At 46.3% G+C, this 22,290-nt stretch overlaps 1 protein-coding gene across 1 annotated transcript in view; it reads right to left on the bottom strand.

Moving 5' to 3' along the window:
• Positions 1–21,872, bottom strand: part of MGAT1 (alpha-1,3-mannosyl-glycoprotein 2-beta-N-acetylglucosaminyltransferase) — a 92,668-nt gene extending 70,796 nt beyond the window's left edge. Inside the window, exon 1 of the mRNA XM_068250148.1 lies at positions 21,629–21,872. The gene's annotated coding sequence lies outside the window, so the exon portion shown is untranslated. The remainder of the gene's footprint in view (positions 1–21,628) is intronic.
• Between the last annotated feature and the right edge of the window lie 418 nt (positions 21,873–22,290).

Raw genomic sequence — 22,290 nt, 5'->3', positions numbered from 1 at the left:
ACTACAGAGGAGGTAAATTAACTACAGAGGAGGTAACATAAGGAATGAAGAGATAAGATAACTCTCTCACTGTGTGGAGGTAAGTTTTCTCTTGCCTTATTATCTCCAGCATGATCTTAGTGAATTGAGGCCAATGTTTATGTGTGTAAAGCCTTACTGCTCAAAATTTATTGTGAATCTGAAGTGAAAATAAAGGTACGAGATAATGGAGTTGATTCACTAAACAGCGCTATTGAATAGTGCTATATGAATTACGCACGTCATTGTGCACGTAAAACTTTACGCACGGTAAAACTAATAGCGTGCATTAATTTGAGCACGTAATGTTAATATTTGTCAGCTATTTGCCTATATAAGCTTTGCTCAACAGCACTTGCTTCAGAATAGTTTGAGACTGGGCAAGTAATGCTACATACACACTTGAAAGAGTAATGAAAGATCACAGACCAATTTTACCACCTTCCTGTATGAGAGTCTATTCTTTGAAAGTTTTGAATGCAGGATTAGCGTCTTTATCACTTAATACACTCAGACCAGTTGCTGTTGAAATCTGATTTTTATGGTGACACTCCAGCTTTAACAGTGTCCACCCCCATCCTGTCAGTCGCCAACCCTGGATAACCAAAGCTACTATACAGTTGAAAAGACGGTCTAGAGTAGCTGAACTACATTGGAGAAAAAACAACACAAGCAAGGACTTCATTTCATATAATGAAAACAGAAGGCTGTAATCAACTTCAGAAATACACTCTCTGCAGCAAACAGTCCTATTTTTCTTCCCCAATATCCTCCCACTAACGCAATCCAAAGGGATTATTCAGCACTTTAACTCCCTTCTACCCCCCCCCCTCCCCTTCCTTCATGCTTATCAGCTGAAGAATTTGCAACATACTTCACTGACAAAATCTGAAGTGGTTTTTCCATGCAGCCCTCAAATCCCATATCCACACTGCTCTTTATCTGCCTTCTCTCAACTCACTGATCTTTCTCTCTCCTCAATCATCTCCAAATCAAATCTGACCCACCTGTTCTTTGGATCCTATTCCCTCCCATCTCATTCCCAGGCTATGAGAAATGTTTTTAAGTTGGAGATGACGGGAGCAGGTTAGGGAGTGAATTTGAGGAATAAAAGAGAGAGAAGTCAAATATAACCCCTAAGCACCGTGCTTTGGGAACTGAAGTTATGGGGTTGTTATTAACATTTATTGATATATCAGGCAGAGTGGTGGACAGAGATGGTTTAAAAATGATTAGCTCTGTTTCCTCATATTAAAGTTTTAAGAAGCAAGAGGACATGAAAGAGGATATAGCAGACAGGCCGTCAGGAACACTTGTGAGGAGGGAGTTAAAGTGGACCCAAACTAAAAATATAAGATTTCGCGGCGTGGCTATGCGCGCAGTCTGAGCGGACGCTAAATCTCGGAGCTCCCGACTAACCCTCTCCTAACCGCCCTTAAATCCTGCTTTATTACCGGACTCAAACACCTAACATAGGCGGAACTATTCCCTGATACCGGTGGAGAGATTATGGTGAAAGGGGCGACTGGAGTGGACCCGCCAGAGACGAGAAAAAAGCAAGGCAAATCACGCGGCATTCAAACCTGCGCCATCTTGCCTGCAGCCCGAGTGAAGGCCACACAGACCACAACACCAATGGCGGCAGAAGAACAGCCGGATCTGAACCAACTCATGGCTGCCATAACGGCGTGCAAAGACCTGATCAGCTCTACAGGGGATACCCTTGGTACCAAGATTGATCCCTTACAGTCTCAGATGATGACGCTCCGCCATGATGTCTCTACCATTCGAGACAGAGTTACGCAGACTGAGCAGAGAATAAGCAACCTCGAGGACTCCTCTGCTATCACATCAGCGACATCGGCTGATCTAGCACGCAAAGTGAAACGCCTGGAAGAAAGAGCCGAGGACTCCGAGAACAGAAATAGACGTAGCAACGTCCGCATTATGAGCCTCCCGGAGGGAAGCGAAGGGGAGAACCCAGTATCCTTTATTACGACCCTACTAACACGCTTAATGCCTGAAGCGGCCTTCTCTACCTGCTTTATAGTAGAGAGAGCACATCGCATCCCGTCTAAACCCCTTCCTCCTGGCTCGCCTGCGCGGCCATTCATCTTCAAGCTACTAAACTTCCAGGACCGAGATACAATCCTGCGAGAGGCCAGGAAACTCCAGGATATAACTTATGAGAACACGCGCCTGATGTTTTTCCCGGATTTCTCCCCGGAGACCCAGAAAAAGAGGAAAACCTTCGAGAATGTTAAGTCACGGCTGCGCACCAAGGGCCTACCCTACGCCATGCTTTTTCCTGCACGCCTGAGAGTTCAAGATGGAGAAACATTACGCTTTTTCCAATCGCCTGACGCCGCATCTGCATGGCTCGACACGCTCCAAGGCTGAAGATCTATCACAATGACCTCCTCCCTGGCTGGTGTACTCCAGCCCCCACAAATCCTACCGACTTGCAGGTTCACAGTGAGTACTCTGACATCCCCTATTGTGGAACTGATAACCCGGGTATAGCATGGCACCCCTCCGGGCACCTGACCTCTTCATGCGAGAGGCCAACTCCTTGTTTGCTTTTACCCTCAGGGAACACTTGAGAAGTCCTCTTATTTTGAACTTACATCTTAGAATGTACCTTCTTTGCACTAGGAGTCACCTAACCTCTGTACCGTATTCAGTGCTTATCTGACCACATGGGACTATGCCATCTAATAACTTTATTAGCTGCAGACCTCACATGCACCCTGCAGAAAGTTCTCCCTGCACCGGTTAAGTTAACTGTTGGAGAGGGGATGGTCGTGGCTGCCATCTCTTTTTGCTGAAAACAACTTTTAGCCACAGTGTATTGTTAGGGGAGTGCTTAGCCACTACAGTTTAGCTAGTTCAGGGTCTAAGCTTCAGCTAGTTTTAGGGTTGAGGCAGGGTGGGACAAGGTGAAGAAATGAAGACACCAACTTGGTCTTCATGGGGTGTAAATATGTTATACTGTTTATGTGTAATTGTATTGTCTTTACTGCAGCAGCTCAAAGTACCCAGGGCTTTCCCTCCCCGCTTTAAAATCTGTCTGTCTGAGTTATCGCGACACCACGCTATGATATGTTATTCTCTCCATCACTAACAGTAAGGTAATCCTCTGGAATGTCAGAGGTCTTAATGACAAAATTAAGAGAGCCCTGGTATTCACCTTCTTACGCGACTACCAGCCCGATATAGTCGTCCTTCTGGAAACCCACTTGACGGGCAGCAGGGTCCTCTCGCTAAAAAAGCCATATATCTCAGCCTACTACTCTTCTACCTTCTCTAATTATGCAAGAGGTGTGTCAATTCTCATACACAAAAAATGTCCTTTTCAACTTCTGGATTTAAAAATTGACACATTTGGCAGATACGTCATAGTCCATGCCAACGTCCACGGTAACGAAGTGAACCTGGTGGGCCTATACTTACCTCCTCCCGCTGATATTCAATTACTACAAGAAATCATTACTTACACTAACAAATGGCCATGTGGCAGGACCCTGCTGTGCGGCGACTTTAACATGGTGATCTCTTCCCAGAAGGATAGACTAACACCATCTAATAAAGATTCACGAGTATTTAAGCATTGGGTTGACTCCTCAGGCTTAATAGATTTATGGAGAGAAAGATACCCCTTTATTAACGGCTTTACATGCCACTCCACTACATACCAGACTCTCTCTAGAATCGACATGTTCTTGGCCTCCCCGGATTTGGTCCCTGGGGTGGATGGTCTCGGGCTCCTCCCTCGGGGGATCTCGGACCATGCCCCCCTGGAGCTGTCCCTTAAGATTGGGAATCCAATGGCCCATCCCGCGTGGAAACTATCCCCAATTTGGTTGAGTAACCAATTTGTTGAGGAAGTCACCAAACAACCTCTTGCGCATTACTGGCAAGATAACGAAAAATCAGCTGAACCACAAGTGATCTGGGATGCATATAAGGCCGTGGTGCGAGGCTCCTTTATTTCTGGAATTAAACACGCCAGGGAACAGAACAGAATGCTTCTTTCAAACGCTGAAGCAGAGGCTAAGGCCAAAGAAAACAATTACATTAACAAACAAACCCCAGAGTCCTACTCTGACTGGCAGTCGGCTCTCTCCGCCCTCACAACTAGACAATCTAATGTAACTCAATCTAACCTTAAACTCCAGAGAATCCGTATCTATGAGCAGGGGGATAATACTGGTCGATTGCTTGCCCGTCTTATTGGGCAAGAAAAATTTATCCCGCATATATCCATGATTTCTAACCAAAACAACACCCCAATCTATGATGCGCAAGCAATTAACCAGGTTTTTAAGGACTACTACTCGGCCTTGTATGCATCCTCTGTCCAATATACTGACTCCATGGTGTCTGACTATTTAAATGGTATCCATTTTCCTACGCTTACCCCCTCTGAGAGGGAGTATCTTGAGGGGGACATCTCCAGAGAGGAACTAGACATTGCACTAGACCTAATGCCCACCAATAAATCGCCAGGTACGGATGGTCTCCCACCTGAATTCTTCAAAAAATTCCGTAGCGCTTTAAGCCCCCGACTACTTCACCTTTTTCACCTACCTCAAAGCGACCGGCCACTACCCAAATCGATGGCAGAAGCACTTATAGTGATAATCCCCAAACCAGGAAAAGACCCCACTAATTGCTCATCGTACAGGCCGATCTCCCTACTCAACACGGATTACAAACTGCTAGCCAAAATACTATCCATAAGAGTCAACAAGGTCCTCTCGTCTTTAATTCACCCTGACCAATCGGGATTTGTCCCCGGGAAGGGAACTGACATCAACATCCGCCGCCTAACCACTAACCTCAGTATTAAGCACGACAACTTAGGTACTAGGGTAATCGCTTCCCTAGACGCTGAAAAAGCGTTTGATTCTGTTGAGTGGGAGTTCCTCATGGAGACGCTCCGTCGATTTGGGTTCGGGCCTAAGTTTTTGAAGTGGATCCAAGCCTTGTATCACCTACCTGTAGCCAGGGTTAAAACTGGTCTTCAGACCTCAGCACCCTTTGCCCTGGGAAGGGGGACGAGGCAGGGCTGCCCCCTGTCTCCCTCCCTCTTTGCACTGGCAATAGAGCCCCTGGCTATTAAAATTAGAGCTGATAGAACAATCAAAGGCCTACAGATAGGTGAACTGCACGAAAAGATTTCGTTATACGCAGACGACCTGCTATTGTACCTCAATGACCCGGGTCCCTCTCTGGAGATGTCCCTCAGGGTAATCCAAGAATATGGCCTTTTCTCTGGCCTTAAAATAAATTGGGCAAAATCCCTGGTTCTTCCTATTGACCCAGCACCTCCCCCTCCTGGAAGGCAATCCCAACTAACTTGGGTATCTGAACTGAAATACTTAGGGATTAAGTTCACCACTAACATTTCCGACTTCTCAAAACTAAATGTGGAACCTGCAATGGAGCTACTTAAAGACAAGTGCAAGGCATGGCAGAACCTCCCCCTAACACTACTAGGCAGAGTCAACGCCATCAAAATGAATCTTCTCCCCAAATTTAACTATATTTTCTGCAACTCCCCTGTTATAATCAGCAACCAAACGTTTAAAGTCATAGACTCTTCCATCACCTCGTGCCTGTGGAACGCAAAAACTCCCAAAATAGCATTAAAAACTTTACAGTTACCCAAAGAAGCAGGAGGGATCGGCCTCCCCGTTTTTAAATTTTATTATTGGGCAGCCATTCTAGTCACCACCCGGTGGTGGTTTTCCCGCTCGCCAGATAACCCTGCCACAGCCCTGGAGGCGGCAGTTATGGGCTCCTACACGGCCCTGGCCAGTCTCCCATACAGGGGTACCAAATGCTCTGAAAAACTAACATTATCAATGAAGACGGTAATTACAGTTTGGGAACAAATTAAGAAAATACAGTGCCCTTTAGGACAGGTATCCCCATACCTTCCTCTTTGTAACAATGCTTCCCTCCCTCACTTTCTCTTAATCCCTGACCCTTCCATCTGGGCAGATAGTGGGATATATAGACTTAAGGACATAATAGAAAACAACCAACTTATGCCCTTCGACCAACTTAAATCCCAATATCAACTTACAAACAAATACTTCTTCCGATACTTGCAACTCCGCCACGCCTTCCAAGCACAATTTCTTTCCAATAACACCTCCCTCGAGGTTTCCACATCCCCTATAGAATCAAAGGTAGCTTTGAGGGACCTTCCCAAGGCCCTTTCATCGCTCTACAAAGCAATCCTCCCCATTACCACTCCATCTATGTCAAAACTTTTTTGAAAAATGGAAAGCGGACATCCCAGAATTGGAACCCTCCGATTGGGAAGAAGCTTTGCAGCATACTTACGCCTCATGCATTTCTGCCAGAAACAAGATGATAGCCCTTAAGTTACTACACAGGGTCTACCTTTCCCCAGATAAACTGCATAGATTTAACCCACAAACCTCCAGCCTCTGCAATAGATGTGGTCAGCAAAATGCTGGATTTATTCATGTCATATGGAGCTGTCCGCACCTCCTGCAATACTGGACCGAAATTGGGGAATGGATCCTTAAATTATTCCCAAGAGCTTCTATTGGCCGCCTCCCCAAGTATTATCTCCTTTGTGTTATAAATTCTCACATCCTAGCACCTCCCAAGCAACTGCTATATCGCAACTTGCTATTCTACGCTAAGAAATTAATTACCCTACATTGGAACCAACCAAGTCCACCCACGGTAGCGGAATGGGTTAACTATATAAACAAAGAAATCCGCATCCTTAAAGAGGTCTACGAAAGGCGAGGTGCTAACAAAAAATTTGAAAAAATCTGGTTTCGTTGGCTGGATGCAACTGACTTAGAACTCAGTTAGGTTGAAAGCAGAAAATTGGTGTGTCTGTGATTCTCAGAAACTAACTCCTGAACAACATCCTGTTGGGGGGGTATCTTTGCTCTGCTGCAGCTGCATAGTTGTATAGGAATGTTTTATGTTGCTACAGTTGTCCAGGCTGACCGTTTCAGCCTGTGTTGTATATCAAAATGCAAAATTTAATAAATTTTGACTTTAAAAAAAAAAAAATATAAGATTTCAGAAATAAAATCTATTTTCTAAATTATAATAATAAATAGCAGTCTTTTTCAGCTGCACGATGACAAATATAAAATATTTTACATTTATTGGAGAAACCCCTCCCTTCCTTTCATATTGCCGGCAAACTGGTGGAGTAGATGGTGTCCAGCAATGGAGGAATTGCTAATGGCTGCCCCCAGTATAACCCTAGTAATGAAAAGAGAAGGGTGAAAAGCATGCACTGAAATGCTCATAGGCTTGAAGGAGTGTTTATTTATCTTAGTATGTGTCAGAGCGGTGCAACTAAATATTTTGAATAAAAAAATGTTTGGTTTGGGTCCGCTTTAAGGTATGGGGCTGAGATGGATGTACAGTTGTGTATCATCTACAAACACTAGGGGTACCGTGGCATGTACCTTACTTGACCACTAGCGTTTATAACTTGATGCAGACCTCCAGGAGAAAAGACACACGGAGGAGCGCCCAGCAGTGGAGAGAAGGCAGGACAGCTGAGTATAAACTCCACTGCTGCATCGGTTGGTGAAGGCTGCTAGCAACACGCTCCTGACTCACCGCCGATGTGCAAAAGATCCGTTCCTGCAAAATGCATTCATAGTCAATGAGATCTGCAGATCATCATACACCCCTTGTTTAACAGACATTCATCTGCAGATCAGATCCACCACTATGGATTTTCAGATCTGCCGATGATTGTCTGATCTGCAGATGAATGTCTGTTAAACAAGGTGTGTATGAGGATCTGCAGATCTCATAGACTATGAATGCATTTTGCAGGAACGGATCTTTTGCAGGAACAGATCTTTTGCAGATACTGATCTGTTGCATGTGTACAGCATCTTTGTGTGCAGCATCTTGCAAAGATTTTATCTGATGGGGAGTCCAGCTCCATAGAAAAGACTGTGTAGGTATGGCTCTCATACTACATGGAAGGGGGTAAAATTGGTCTGTGATCTCTCATTAATCTTTCAAGTGTGTACACACCATTAGTCTTCCATCCAATTTATTTTAGCTGTAAATTGACTGAGAATAATTTGCTGCATCAATTTCCAGCAGATTCAACCAAAACAGCCAGATATCGATGCAAAAAGAAAAGAAAAAAATTGACCAATGCCACCTTAAAGAGACCGAAGTCTCCTAAAATCCCACTTTTTATTCAATATCTAACTTCAGCACTTTCAGCTCTGCTAAAATGCTGCATCCCTGCGGCAGAAAGCTGTTTGCAAACCCCCCAAATCCCTGTGGGAAAATGCGGGAAACGCTTCCTCATAGAGGCAGAGGTCCGCAGTGGATTGACGTGCATGGAGGCAGAGCTGCAGCTCAAAGCTCTGCCTCCCCGGGCAGCAAAATCCACGAAATTTGTGGATTTTTGGCCGGCATTTGCGGGGTTAGCAAACATCTTTCTGCCGTGGGAATGCAACGTTTTAGCAGGGCTGATAGTGCTGAAGTTAAATATTGAAAAAATATTAGGATTTTAAGAGGCTTCAGTGTCTCTTTAACTCTGGAGAACAAATGTGTAATTCACTGACTGTCAGTGCTCTTTAGCAGCTTGTCTATACTTGCCGTGGCTGCCTCCCAAACAGCTGTGACATCCATGGCTGCAGGCAGCATGTGGCAGGCTCTCCCGGGACAGGGATGCATGTCACTTCCTACACCTCTTCCTCATCTGCCTGCGGGTGATAAATGGCCATCTTGTACATTATCCCAGCGTTCTGATGTTCAGCATCAAGGCAGCATTTTCACTTTCATTTCTAACGCTCCCAACCGGCTGTTCCCATCTTCCTGCCTTTCATCGCAGCCCTGTCATCTGGATATCAGAGGAAACATCTTCCAGCAGCTTTACTTCCAGCATCAGGTTCCTCTAAACCCCCCTTCTCAACATGTGCTCCGTGTACTACAGGAGGTGTTTAAAGGGGAACTTCAGCCTAAACAAAAATAGTACTGTCATTAAGTTACATTATTTATGTTAATTAAAATAGATAGGGAATATAATCTCTTACCCACCCTGTTTTAAAAGAACAGGCAAAGGTTTGTGATTTCATGAGGGCAGCCATCTTTTTGGTTGAAAGAAGGCGACAGGGAGCATGAGACACAGTTCCAACTGTCCTGTGTCCTGATCACCCTCCCAGTTGCTAGGCAACATGAACAACAACATAGGAAATCCCATCATGTTTTGCACATCAGGGGAAAAAAGCCCGGGCAGTTTTCTTTGATGGGGTAGAGCTTAGCTAAAAAAATGCAGCTAAAAATGATGCTTTGGGAAGAAAAACAAAGTTCTGATGCTGTGAAACTGTTAAAGAAACCCCACACCTTTTCAGTGCTGCTAAGTAGATTTTTAGTCCGGAGGTTCACTTTAATAATAATAATGGTAACATTGGCATGGCGGTTTTTTTTCTCCTGACGGACTCTTAAATGCTTAAAGGGATACTTAAGCCTAACCAAAAAAAAATAATTTTTAGTCACCTGGAGCTTCTACCAGCCCCCTGCAGCCGTCCCGTGCCCTCACAGTCACTCACGGATCCTCCTGTTCCACACTGCCAGCTACTTTCGATTCGCCGACAAGCCTAGCAAGGCGCAGACTTCTTTGCGTTCCTGTCCACAATAGCGCTATTGCAGTCGGGAACATGAACAAGAAGACGCATGGCCAGGCCTGCGCAGGTGCAGTGCGCCTGTCGGCCGAAATCGAAGCTAGCTGGCAGTGTGGTGACTGGAGGCTCCGTGACTGCGAGGGCACAGGACGGCTGCAGGGGGCTGGTAGAAGCCCCTGGTGAGTAAACATTTTTTTTTTTTGGTTAGGCTTAAGAATCCCTTTACAGGACAACTGAAGTGAGAGGGATAAGGAGGCTGCCCTATTTATTTTAGTTGCCTGGCTGTCCTGCTGATCCTCTGCCTCTAATACTTTTAGCCAAGGCTGTGGAGTCAGAGCCATTTTGGGTTCCTGGAGTCGGAGGTTTCATAAACTGAGGAGTTGGGAGCTGGATGATTTTTGTATCAAATCCACAGCCCTGGTAAATATTTAACTAAGGAGTCGGAGTTGGAGGTTTCATGAACTGAGTTGCCTGAGTCGGAAGATTTTTGTACCGACACCACAGCCATACTTTTAGCCATAGACCCTGAACAAGCATGCAGCAGATCAGATGTTTCTGACATCACTGTCAGATCTGACAAGATTAGCTGCATGCTTGTCTCTGGGAATATTCAAACAGTACTGCAGCCAAATAAATCGGCAGGTCCGCCAGGCAACTGATATTGTTTAATAGGAAATAAATATGGCAGCCTCCATATACCTCTCATTTCAGTTGCCCTATAAGAGCTGCAACCACTAAGGGTGCACTTAGTAGGCCAACCTGTAGTGTTAGGGAGTATTGTCCAAGGACTCCTTACTAAATAGATGCAGAGTGTACTTGGCCATATCATTAAAGTGGACCTGAACTCTTGCACAGGACAGAAGGAAATACTAGAGAAATGCAGCCTGTATGTATTTAGAGAGTTTAGCCTGTCTAATTTCCCCCTCATCTGTGACTAATCGCATGCTTGTAATTTGAGCTCTCAGCTGTGAATCCTGGCAGCTTTCGGCAGAGCAGCAAATTTGTAAACACAAGATGTTAACCCCATATCTGCTTCCATGAAAGCAGGATGTAGACACACTGCAGATTTATTGCAGGATTTATATCAGCTGTAACACAGAAATGTTTTTCTTTAAAGGTTATTATGCTGCTGCTTATCTTTCAGAGCAGCGAGGAGGTTCTGAGTTCAGGTCCACTTTAACCACCCTGGCGTTCTATTAAGATCGCCAGGGAGGCTGCGGGAGGTTTTTTTTTAAATAAAAAATAAAAAAACTATTCCATGCAGCCAACTGAAAGTTGGCTGCATGAAAGCCCACTAGAGGGCGCTCCGAAGGCGTAACTCTGATTGCCTCCGGCGATCAGAATTAACAAGGAAGGCCGCAATGAGCAGCCTACCTTGTTTTTCACTTACCTCGTCGCCATAGCGACGAGCGGAGTGACATCATGGACGTCAGCCGACGTCCTGACGTCAGCCGCCTCCGATCCAGCCCTTAGCGCTGGCCGGAACTATATGTTCCGGCTGCGCAGGGCTCGGGCGGCTGGGGGGGACCATCTTTCGCCGCTGCACGCGGCGGATCGGCGCGCTGCGGCGGCGATCAGGTAGCACACGCGGCTGGCAAAGTGCCGGCTGCGTGTGCTGCTCTTTATTTCATAAAAATCGGCCCGGCAGGGCCTGAGCGGCACCCTCCGGCGATAATGGATGAGCTGAGCTCGTGTATACCGCTAAGGAGGTTAAAGTGTAACGGAGATGGAGGGAACAAACGGATTATTTACCCGGGACCTCTTCCTGCCCCATTTGCTGGAATAAGCTGCCCCTCCTCAATCGTGCTACTGAGGCTGGTAGCACTCTGCAGCTGAGACGAGCTGGCAAACTGCTGGCCGAGGCAGTGAGGGGCGTCGGGGGCTGCAGATCACAGAGTAGATTCTCTGCAAAGTTGTCTCTAACTGGCCGCCCTGTCCAAAAATCATCTAGCCTGTGTACAAAGCTTTACACTATGTTAGGCCTCGTCTGTGCATTGCTGATCGTGTTTTCAGTATCACACAACGTACGCAATCCACAAGGACATCAGAAGTGCATAGACTGCCCCATCTGATGTTTCCATCCATGTGTTGCACCTCCCAATGAACTGGATTGCGATCACATCAGGGAGAAACGCCTAGCATTATAGTACCGCGCATTGCGATGTCCACCTGCGTTGCACGCAGAGGGGGAGGGGCATTAGATAAATTATGGAAGGGATTAGAGTGTGAGTTCTAGGGGACAGTTAGGGACTGTAACTTTGGACTTTGTAAAGCACTGCAGAAAATGCCAGCGCTATAAATTATATTATATATATTATAATAACCTTAGAAAAATACCCCTCCTATATGTAATGACTGGGATGAAGGGGAAACAGACTCATTCATGGTAATGCTGTTGATAGATTTCTTAAGACTGCCCTCTATTGATCAACAACATCAAAATTCAATCATAAGTAAATTGTGCTTCAACTAAAACCAAAATTTGCATCTGAGAAAATAATTTGAAGTGGACCTGAACTGATGAGTACATAGTCATGTCACTGACTGTCCTCAGAGGGGCTCACAATCTAATCCTACCATAGTTATAGTGAAATGTCCTACCATATTATTACGTATTTATCCAGCACTGACATCTCTGCAGCACTTTACAGAGTATAGTCATTTCACTGACTGTCCTCAGAGAAGCTCACAATCTAACAGGGCTATGTAGTCAAAGTCGAGAAGTTGGAGCAATTTTGGGTACCTGGAGTTGGTGGTTTCATAAACTGGGGAATCAGATGAATTTTTGTACCGACTCCACAACCCTGCAATCTAATTCTACCATAGTCATTTTAATGTCCAACAATATTATTATTATTATTATTATTATTATGTATATACAGTATATAGCACTGACATCATCTGCAGCACTTTATAGAGTACAGAATCATGTCATGGACGGTCCTCAGAGGAGCTCACAATCTAATCCTGTCATAGTCTAATGTCCTACCATATTATTATGTATTTATATAGCACTGACATCTTCTGCAGCACTGTACAGAGTACATAGTCATGTCACTGACTGTCCTCAGAGAAGCCCACAATCTAATCCTACCACAGTCATATTCTAATGTCCTTCATGTTATTATTATGCATTTATATAGCACTGACATCTTCTGCAGCACTTTACAAAGTACATAGTCATGTCACTGACTGTCCTCAGAGTAGCTCACAATCTAATCCCTAACAGTCATAGTCTAATGTCCCACCATATTTATATAGCACTGACATCTTCTGCAGCGCTGCACAGAGTACATAGTCCTTTCACTGACAATCCTTATTAACCACTTTACCCCCATAGGTGTGGATATCTCCATCCCTTTTTCCATCTTTTCACGCCCAGGGACGGAGATATCCGCACCTCCCGCGCGCACTCCCACTCTCGTGCACGCCGCCACCCGCTCGGAGATCAATGAACGGGAAAAACTGTTCCCGTTCGTTGATCTAAGCCCCCCGCAATGATCAGCTGCTTCTATGAGAAGCAGCGATCATTGTGAAAAAAAAAAAAAAAAAAACAGTTTCCTAGCCTCATAAGACTTCCTGCAAGCGTACTTCCTACGCTTGCAGGTCGCATAAACAAAAAGTTACTGTGGCCATCTTGTGGCCAAATAGTAAAACTACACCCTAAAGCATTTTTCATATACAAATACATTAGTTTTACACTAAAAATTAACTAACTACCTCCCACACTTCCCCTTTTTTTTTTGGTAATAAAAAAAAAAATTACAATAAAAAAAATACATAAATAGTTGCTTTAGGGACTGAACGTTTTAAATATTTATGTCAAGAGGGTATAACACTGTTACTTTATAAACTACGGGCTTGTAATTAGGGATGGACGCAAAACTGAAAAACATGCACCTTTTTTTCCAAATAAAATATTGGCGCCAAACATTGTGATAGGGACATAATTTAAACGGTTTTATAACCGGGACAAAAGGGCAAATACATTTCATGGGTTTTAATTACAGTAGCGTGATTATTTAAAAACTATAATGGCCGAAACCTGAAAAATAATGATTTTTTTTTCCAAATACTCACAATTCTGGGTTGCTTTTTCGGCAACCACTATCAGAGCATGTGGAGAAGTACCGTCTCCACTCGGCCTTGTCGGTCGCCGTTCCCGGAAGCAAAAAATATCACTATAAGACTATAATGATATGTCCCCACACCGTGAGGTAATTTAGTATAAACCACTGTGGGAGGCGCCCTTACGGATCAGAATATACAGCACAATAGAATAAGGATCCTTATTTCTATTGTGCTGTATATTCTGATCCGTAAGGGCGCCTCCCACAGTGGTTTATACATATTACAGACATAATACATATAAGATCCATATTACAGTCTAAGGTCAGATTAAGAAAGATAATAAACCATTTCATCACACAGACACACTCCTGCTATAGAAAGGTAAAACCAATACTATACTGGTTATTCACTTGATACGGCAAACAACACCTCCCAACTCAAAAGGAGTCTGAGGGCAGTGATCAACACTTGGTTTTGATAGAAATCTATTTGAAAACCAAGTGCTACCCTCCCACCTCCAGCTTTCTACCGATCGGTGTGGTACAACGCAACGTTGCTGCTGACCTCCCAACATACCACCCCATAAATTATTATTATATTTATAAAGCGCCAACATATTGCACAGCGCTGCACAATAGATAAATGGGTAGGAAGTACAAAGAACGCACAACAAAACGATATCATGCAAATGTCTTTGATAACAGTCGTTCAGAGTCTTTGATCAAAATAGAGTTTCTTCTATTGCTCTAGAGCAGTGTTCCCAAACCCTGTCCTCAAGGCCCACCAATGGTGCATGTTTTGTGGAAATCCACAGAGGTGGTTAATCGGCTCTGCTGAGACACTAATTTCCTCACTTGTGCATGTTTGGGGTTATCTGCAAAACATGTACTGTTGGTGGGCCTTGAGGACAGGGTTGGGGAACTCTGCTCTAGAGCACTGGTAGGGAACCCTGCTCTAGAGCACTGGTAGGGAACCTATGGCTTGGAAGCCAGATGTGGCTCTTTTGATGGCTGCATCTGGCTCACATACAAATCAGTAGGAGTTGATTCACTAAGCTACACTGCTCAAGCAGCACAGCTTAGTGTGACAGTAACATTTTCCAAGTAGGCACGCTACTGCTGTAGCTTACTCACTCTCCCCCCACAACTAACAGCTGCTCCAGTTGTACTTATATTTAGTTTAAAACATATTATATGGCTCTTACGGAATTACATTTTAAAATATGTGCCGTTCATGGCTCTCTCAGCCACAAAGGTTCCTGACCCTTGCTCTAGAGCAGGGGTGTCAAACTCAAATGCAAAGTGGACCGAAATTATACACTAGGACCTAGTCGTGGGACAAATTCAATGTCTACTGGCCACCTTCTTCCCTTATTAAGTTTCCAGGTGTCTAATGGCCCTCCTTCAACCACTATACAGTTGCCCGGTGCCTAGTGGTCCTCCCTCCCCTATACAGTTCCCTATTGTCTAAATGCCCCCACCCTCCCCTATACAGTTCCCTAATGTTTAGTGGTTTCCCCCTACCTCCCCCATATGGCTTCCCTCATGTTCTAGGGATTCACCTCCAATATAGCTTCCCTGTTGTTCTAGGGCTTCACCTCCAATCTAGCTTCCCTGGTGGTCTAGGGCTTCACCTCCAATGTAGCTTCCCTGGTGGTCTAGGGCTTCACCTCCAATGTAGCTTCCCTGGTGGTCTAGGGCTTCACCTCCAATGTAGCTTCCCTGGTGGTCTAGGGCTTCACCTCCAATGTAGCTTCCCTGGTGGTCTAGGGCTTCACCTCCAATGTAGCTTCCCTGGTGGTCTAGGGCTTCACCTCCAATCTAGCTTCCCTGGTGGTCTAGGGCTTCACCTCCAATCTAGCTTCCCTGGTGGTCTAGGGCTTCACCTCCAATGTAGCTTCCCTGGTGGTCTAGGGCTTCACCTCCAATGTAGCTTCCCTGGTGGTCTAGGGCTTCACCTCCAATGTAGCTTCCCTGGTGGTCTAGGGCTTCACCTCCAATATAGCTTCCCTGGTGGTCTAGGGCTTCACCTCCAATATAGCTTCCCTGGTGGTCTAGGGATTCACCTCTAATATAGCTTCCTTGGTGGTCTAGGGATTCACCTCCAATGTAGCTTCCCTGGTGGTCTAGGGATTCACCTCCAATGTAGCTTCCCTGGTGGTCTAGGGATTCACCTCCAATATAGCGTCCCTGGTGGTCTAGGGATTCACCTCCAATATAGCGTCCCTGGTGGTCTAGGGATTCACCTCCAATATAGCGTCCCTGGTGGTCTAGGGATTCACCTCCAATATAGCGTCCCTGGTGGTCTAGGGATTCACCTCCAATATAGCGTCCCTGGTGGTCTAGGGATTCACCTCCAATATAGCGTCCCTGGTGGTCTAGGGATTCACCTCCAATATAGCGTCCCTGGTGGTCTAGGGATTCACCTCCAATATAGCGTCCCTGGTGGTCTAGGGCTTCACCTCCAATATAGCTTCCCTGGTGGTCTAGGGATTCACCTCCAATGTAGCTTCCCTGGTGGTCTAGGGCTTCACCTCCAATATAGCTTCCCTGGTGGTCTAGGGATTCACCTCTAATATAGCTTCCTTGGTGGTCTAGGGATTCACCTCCAATGTAGCTTCCCTGGTGGTCTAGGGATTCACCTCCAATGTAGCTTCCCTGGTGGTCTAGGGATTCACCTCCAATATAGCGTCCCTGGTGGTCTAGGGATTCACCTCCAATATAGCGTCCCTGGTGGTCTAGGGATTCACCTCCAATATAGCGTCCCTGGTGGTCTAGGGATTCACCTCCAATGTAGCTTCCCTGGTGGTCTAGGGATTCACCTCCAATATAGCGTCCCTGGTGGTCTAGGGATTCACCTCCAATATAGCGTCCCTGGTGGTCTAGGGATTCACCTCCAATATAGCGTCCCTGGTGGTCTAGGGCTTCACCTCCAATGTAGCTTCCCTGGTGGTCTAGGGATTCACCTCCAATGTAGCTTCCCTGGTGGTCTAGAGAGGGCCATACATAATGCAAAGGGGGGAAACGACTTGAGGGCCAAATTTAATGGCTTTGAGGGCCAGATTTGGGCCACACCAAAACTTTGATGGGTCCCCCACTGTCCACACCCCTCCTCTTGCCTCCTCTGGGTGAGCCCATCTCACAAGGGTCATAAAACAAGTGTGGCCATCAGGATATTCACACCCATAACAAGTGTAGCCACACCCATAACAAGTGTAGCCACACCCATAACAAGTGTAGCCACACCCATAACCAGGGCTGTGGAGTCGGTCCAAAAATCCACCGACTCCGACTCCTCAGTTTAGGATTCCACCGACTCCTCTAATTTGCATATTACAATCTTGTTGATTGAAAGTATGTAACATGAAATTTGTCTCTTAACTGCCAACGCTTAGGAATTTTAAAAGACAACTGAAGTGAGAAGGATATGGAGACTGCTATATTTATTCCCTTTAGTCATAGACTAAAACTAGTCCTTGGAAAGAGTACTTGTAAAAGGTACAGATAGGTACAAAGAACATCTATTAGGCACTAGGCAATGTAACTGTGGGTACATGAAAGAGTGATGTGCAGGTACTCTGCAGGTGAATAAGGAGATTCTTCCTCTATTACACATTCTTCATGCACAATCTGAACCAGGTTTATGGGTGACAGACAACACCTCTGTGTTCAATGTGCACAGCATTCTCAGTGGATTCCCTGCAGCTCTGTGGGGAGTGCATATGTAGAGTATAGTACTACTGTGTAGCAAAGTAAACCTGAGACAGATGAAATTAAAGTTTTATACATACCTGGGGCTTCCTCCAGTCCCCTGCAGGCTAATCAGTCCCTCGCTGTCCTCTGCCACCCGGATCTTCTGCTATTAGTCCAGGCACTTGAGTCAGTCTGGCGTGGTGTGCATGAACACACTCCGCCGCGAGCGTACTACATCTGCGCAGCACAATTGCGCAGGTGCAGAACGCTCCTGGCTGTAGGAGCGACATGCGGCCGGACTGCGCTGACTGGCTGAATTACCAGGACTCATAGCAGAAGATCCGGGTGGCAGAGGACAGCGAGGGACTGATTAGCCTGAAGGGGGCTGGAGGAAGCCCCTGGTATGTATAAAACTTTTCTTTTCATCCTTCTCAGGTACCATTTAATTTGTAGTCACCAAACCAAATTTTAACAACATATTAAATTATTTGATTTTATGAGCAAAAATTTGCACAAATTAGAATCAACGCAGAATTATTTCCATCTCATTGACCATCTCTATTAGTGACACGGCTACACATCAGGCTTTATACTTACAGCATAGATGTTATTTCGTATATATAAGAGATTCCTGTGTACACATCATATATACTGTACAGTCACAATCAGATGTGTATATCTGACTTTAAAAATACGGGGACTGCTTTATTGAAGCAGCACAAGTAACTAATTTTGATTGGTTTATTTCATTTTTGTGGACTAAACACAGCTATTACTGTATGTAGAAATTATTTATGATGACTATTATCTGAGAAATAGAACATTTTATCACATTTTCTATTTTAATTACAGTTTAAATTCATTAGGAGTCGGTGCATTTTTTCCCGACTCCGACTCCAGGCACCCAAAATTGCCCCGACTCTGACTCCACAGCCCTGCCCATAACAAGTGTAGCCACACCCATAACAAGGGCAGCCACAAACAAACCTGATCTGTAGGATTGACCCCTATATCGAAGGGAGTGAGGGAGTAATTGGAACCTCCTTACAGCTCTGAGCCCCCATGCAGTAGCAGGGACTGCTCCCCTGTGAAACCCTCCTAAACATTGTCAATCGATAAAAAGAAATGCCTTCCCTTTTTTTTCAAATTTTGATTGAAATTGCTCAGCGTAGGCCCTACATTTTAATATACTTTCATTCAATTTGACATGTTTATATAACTGACAGCCTATTCGCTTACACACACAAAAAAACACAAGCAGTGTAGAAGCATGTGAGATTTGCAGAGCTAGTATGGTGGTGGTGACTCAGTAGGAAACCTCATAGGGAGACTGCCGCTGCTCCCTATTTCTAGCAGAAAAATCTGTCAATACCCAGAACAACTAGCCAAGGACTCAATCATGGAGGGTGACAGGCTGGCCGGCCGAGCACTACATTGTGTTCTAGGAGACTGGGCAGTATAAGTCCCCCTGCCTGAACACTGCAAATCCGATTTGCGATTCCGATATTCCCTGCATGCTACCAAAATTAGAAGAAAAACGCAGAAAAAAAACGCAGCATGCAGTACCGATGAAAAATCGGAATCGCAAGTGAGGCCTCTTGCACACTACATGCAATTTTACATACTATTCCGATTTTTTTTAATCGGTACTGCATGCTGAGTTTTTTCTGCATTTTTCTTTTTGTTTTAATAGCATCCAGGGAAAATCGGAATTACAAATAGGAAACCCAAATGGGAATCGCAGATCGGATTTGCAGTGTGCAGGGGGCCTAAAGTCGTGTCAAAATCCCAAATTGGAATTGCGTGTAGTGTGCAAGAGGCCTAAGCTGGGCTTTATTGTGACTGGTCATTACTTGCCACAACTGGATGCTGTAGTCAGGGGTCTAAAACTCAATTTACCTGGGGGGCCGCAGGAGGCAAAGTCAGGATGAGGCTGGGCCAGATAAGGAATTTTACAATCGCTGCCTCTGCCCGCCCCTCTCACTCTTCCTTCACAGAGAGGGGCGGGGAGAGGCTTGATCCGTGTGGCGATTGACGTCAGGCGGGGCAGAGCCGAAGCTGAAAGCTCTGTCCCTTCCAGCAAATGCCGGTGGATTGCCCCCCGGGCGATTTGGGGGCTCTGCAGCCCTCGTTTAGCGGCGGGGATGCGGCGGATTACTTGGGAGCACTGAAGCAAACTATAAGGACGCTTTTGCCGGCGAGGGCCACAAAATATTGTATCGAGGGCCGCAAATGGTCCGCGGGCCGCGAGTTTGAGACCCCTGCTGTAGTGAACCGAGGATGACAGCGCTAAGAATACCAGCTGGGCCAGCATGTTTTCAATCACTGAACTGGAGCATATCCATCGCCAGCTGAGCTCTGGTTACAGCATACTAACGTACTGCTTCCCCTGCCTGCTGGCACCTGCCCTGTTGGGACTCTCCGGAAGTTGTTTCCTCCTTAGCAGCCATCCTGGCAGGAGGGTCTGGAGCAACTGGAAGCAGTGTGCTGGGCTCTGGAGCGCTATACGGACTCCACCATAGAGCAATGTGGCTGAAGGATCATGCTAGATGTGCTCTTTCCGGAGTACCAGGAGGTTGCTGAGCTTTACTTCAAGGATCTGAACACATTTTCCAAGAAGAGAACAGAGAAGCAAATGACCTGGAACAAGGAGCAGCATTGCACGGTGCGAGCATGCCAAGAGCCATAATGCCGTTCTTGAGAGTGCCAGTGGGCCAAACTAGCGAAATTAAATACAATTTTTGCTGATTGCCATTAAGTACACTATGCCTGTGACATTTTGTCCCGTGGCTGTTACCGCTTCTCGAACAGTGGTAGCTGCTAATCAGTGGCTGTTACAGCTGCTCGAACAGTGGCAGCTGCTAATCAGTGGCTGTTACAGCTGCTGGCACAGTGGCAGCTGCTAATCAGTGGCTATTACTGCTGCTGGCACAGTGGCAGCTGCTAATCAGTGGCTGTTACAGCTGCTGGCACAGTGGCAGCTGCTAATCAGTGGCTGTTACAGCTGCTGGCACAGTGGCAGCTGCTAATCAGTGGCTGTTACAGCTGCTGGCACAGTGGCAGCTGCTAATCAGTGGCTGTTACAGCTGCTGGCACAGTGGGGCTGTTACAGTTGCTGGCATAGTGAAGGCTGCTAATCAGTGGCTATTACTGCTGCTGGCATAGTGGCAGCTCTAATCAGTGGAGGTTATTGCTGCTGGCACAGTAGTAGCTGCTAATCAGTGGACGTTACTACTACTGGCACAGTAGTAGCTGCAAATCAGTGGATGTTACTACTACTGGCAAAGTGTCGGCTGCTAATCAGTGGACGTTACTACTACTGGCAAAGTGTCGGCTGCTAATCAGTGGATGTTACTGCTGCTGGCATAGTGTCTGCTGCTAATCAGTGGCTATTACTGCTGATGGCATAGAGGCAGTTGCTAATCAATGTTAATTACAGCTGCTGCCATAGTGACGGCTGATAATCAGCGGCCGTTACTGCTGCTGGCACAGTGGCAGCTGCTAATCAGTGGCTGCTACTGCTACAGTGGTACCTACAGGCAAAGTGGAAGGCAGAGCGGCAATGCAGAGGCCCCTGCACGCGGCACTGCAGCTATGGCCTATGGTCAGCTTTGGGCGTCACCAGAAAAGGCTCGGCAGGCCACAATTGACCCCTGAGCTGGACTTTGGACATGCCTGCCCTATGCAGTTTCCCAGTGGTTCTCCTCAACCATACTAGCTCAGATTTGTCGTCACACTTAGGAATGGATTTTCAACAACAGCAATCCAGATTGAATTGGCAAGATTGTAAACGATCAAAGCGGTTTGGCAGATTTCCAGGTGTGTGGGTTTCGTGCCAGACTGACAATAATGAAGGGCTCCAGAGAACAAAGCCCCAGTGAAGCCCACCAGGCAGGTGCCCAGAACCACCCCTGGACATACAGCACTGGTGGCCTCCCTGTGAGGGGACCATGATGGAGGCACATGCATGACGTCACAGGTGGCAGTCACTGTGGTTTGGTAATCACTGAAGCAAGCTGCTGTGGCTGGCAGGGGAAGGGGGGACAGCAGACACACAAACACACACAGAAGGGTGATGACGTCAGAGAACACCACACACAGCCTCAGGATGGCGTCACAAGACATGTTATGGTGTGGTAATGACGTCACGTGCCGTCCAGTGACATCAGCAGCACCTACCCGGCAGTCACATGACTCTGTCTCCCCTGTCTCAGGTCCCTGCAGCCTCTGTCTCTCTCTCCCTCCTCTTCCCCCTCCCACTTCCGCCGGAAGCCGCTACTGGGACGCTGTCACCATAGCAACAGACCCCCGCGGCTCCTATGCCGAGCGCTGGCTGCCCGTCGGAGGAGCCCCGCAGCTGTGGCCGCCGCCTCCGAGCAGCTCGGCGCGGATTCATCAACACAGAGCACACATGTGGCCAGCGGGGGGCTCCGCGCCGCTGATTGGCGGGAATTGTGATCACGTGAGCGGAGGAAGCGTCTTCATTGGGCGTTCCAGTCGCTCATAGCGGCGGGTCCATGCGCCCAGCTGCGCGTCTCCGACTGGAAGACATTTTCTGTGAGGCCTTTTCTTTTCAGTTACTGCATCGTGGTCTCCGACAAAATGGCCGCCGCCGCTGATTTACAGAAGACGTGTTTGCCGTTCACATATTCTGCTATTGTAAAATACGGGAGATTTTAAAATTAAAATCCAATCTGCGCAAATGGTTACCAGTAATTCCTAAGGTAATAATATATAGTAATAATAATAAAATAAAATATATAGTCTAGGCGTTCTTCCGGTTCCCACTCGGCGCCATCTTTGTTTCTGGCGGAAGTGGCGGCTTCCGTCGCTCTTGGAAT

This window comes from Hyperolius riggenbachi, chromosome 8, assembly GCF_040937935.1.
Source record: "Hyperolius riggenbachi isolate aHypRig1 chromosome 8, aHypRig1.pri, whole genome shotgun sequence".
In the NCBI taxonomy this organism is placed as follows: domain Eukaryota; kingdom Metazoa; phylum Chordata; class Amphibia; order Anura; family Hyperoliidae; genus Hyperolius; species Hyperolius riggenbachi.
Note: the sequence above shows the minus strand (reverse complement) of the source record. Positions and strands in the feature narration are given on the sequence as shown.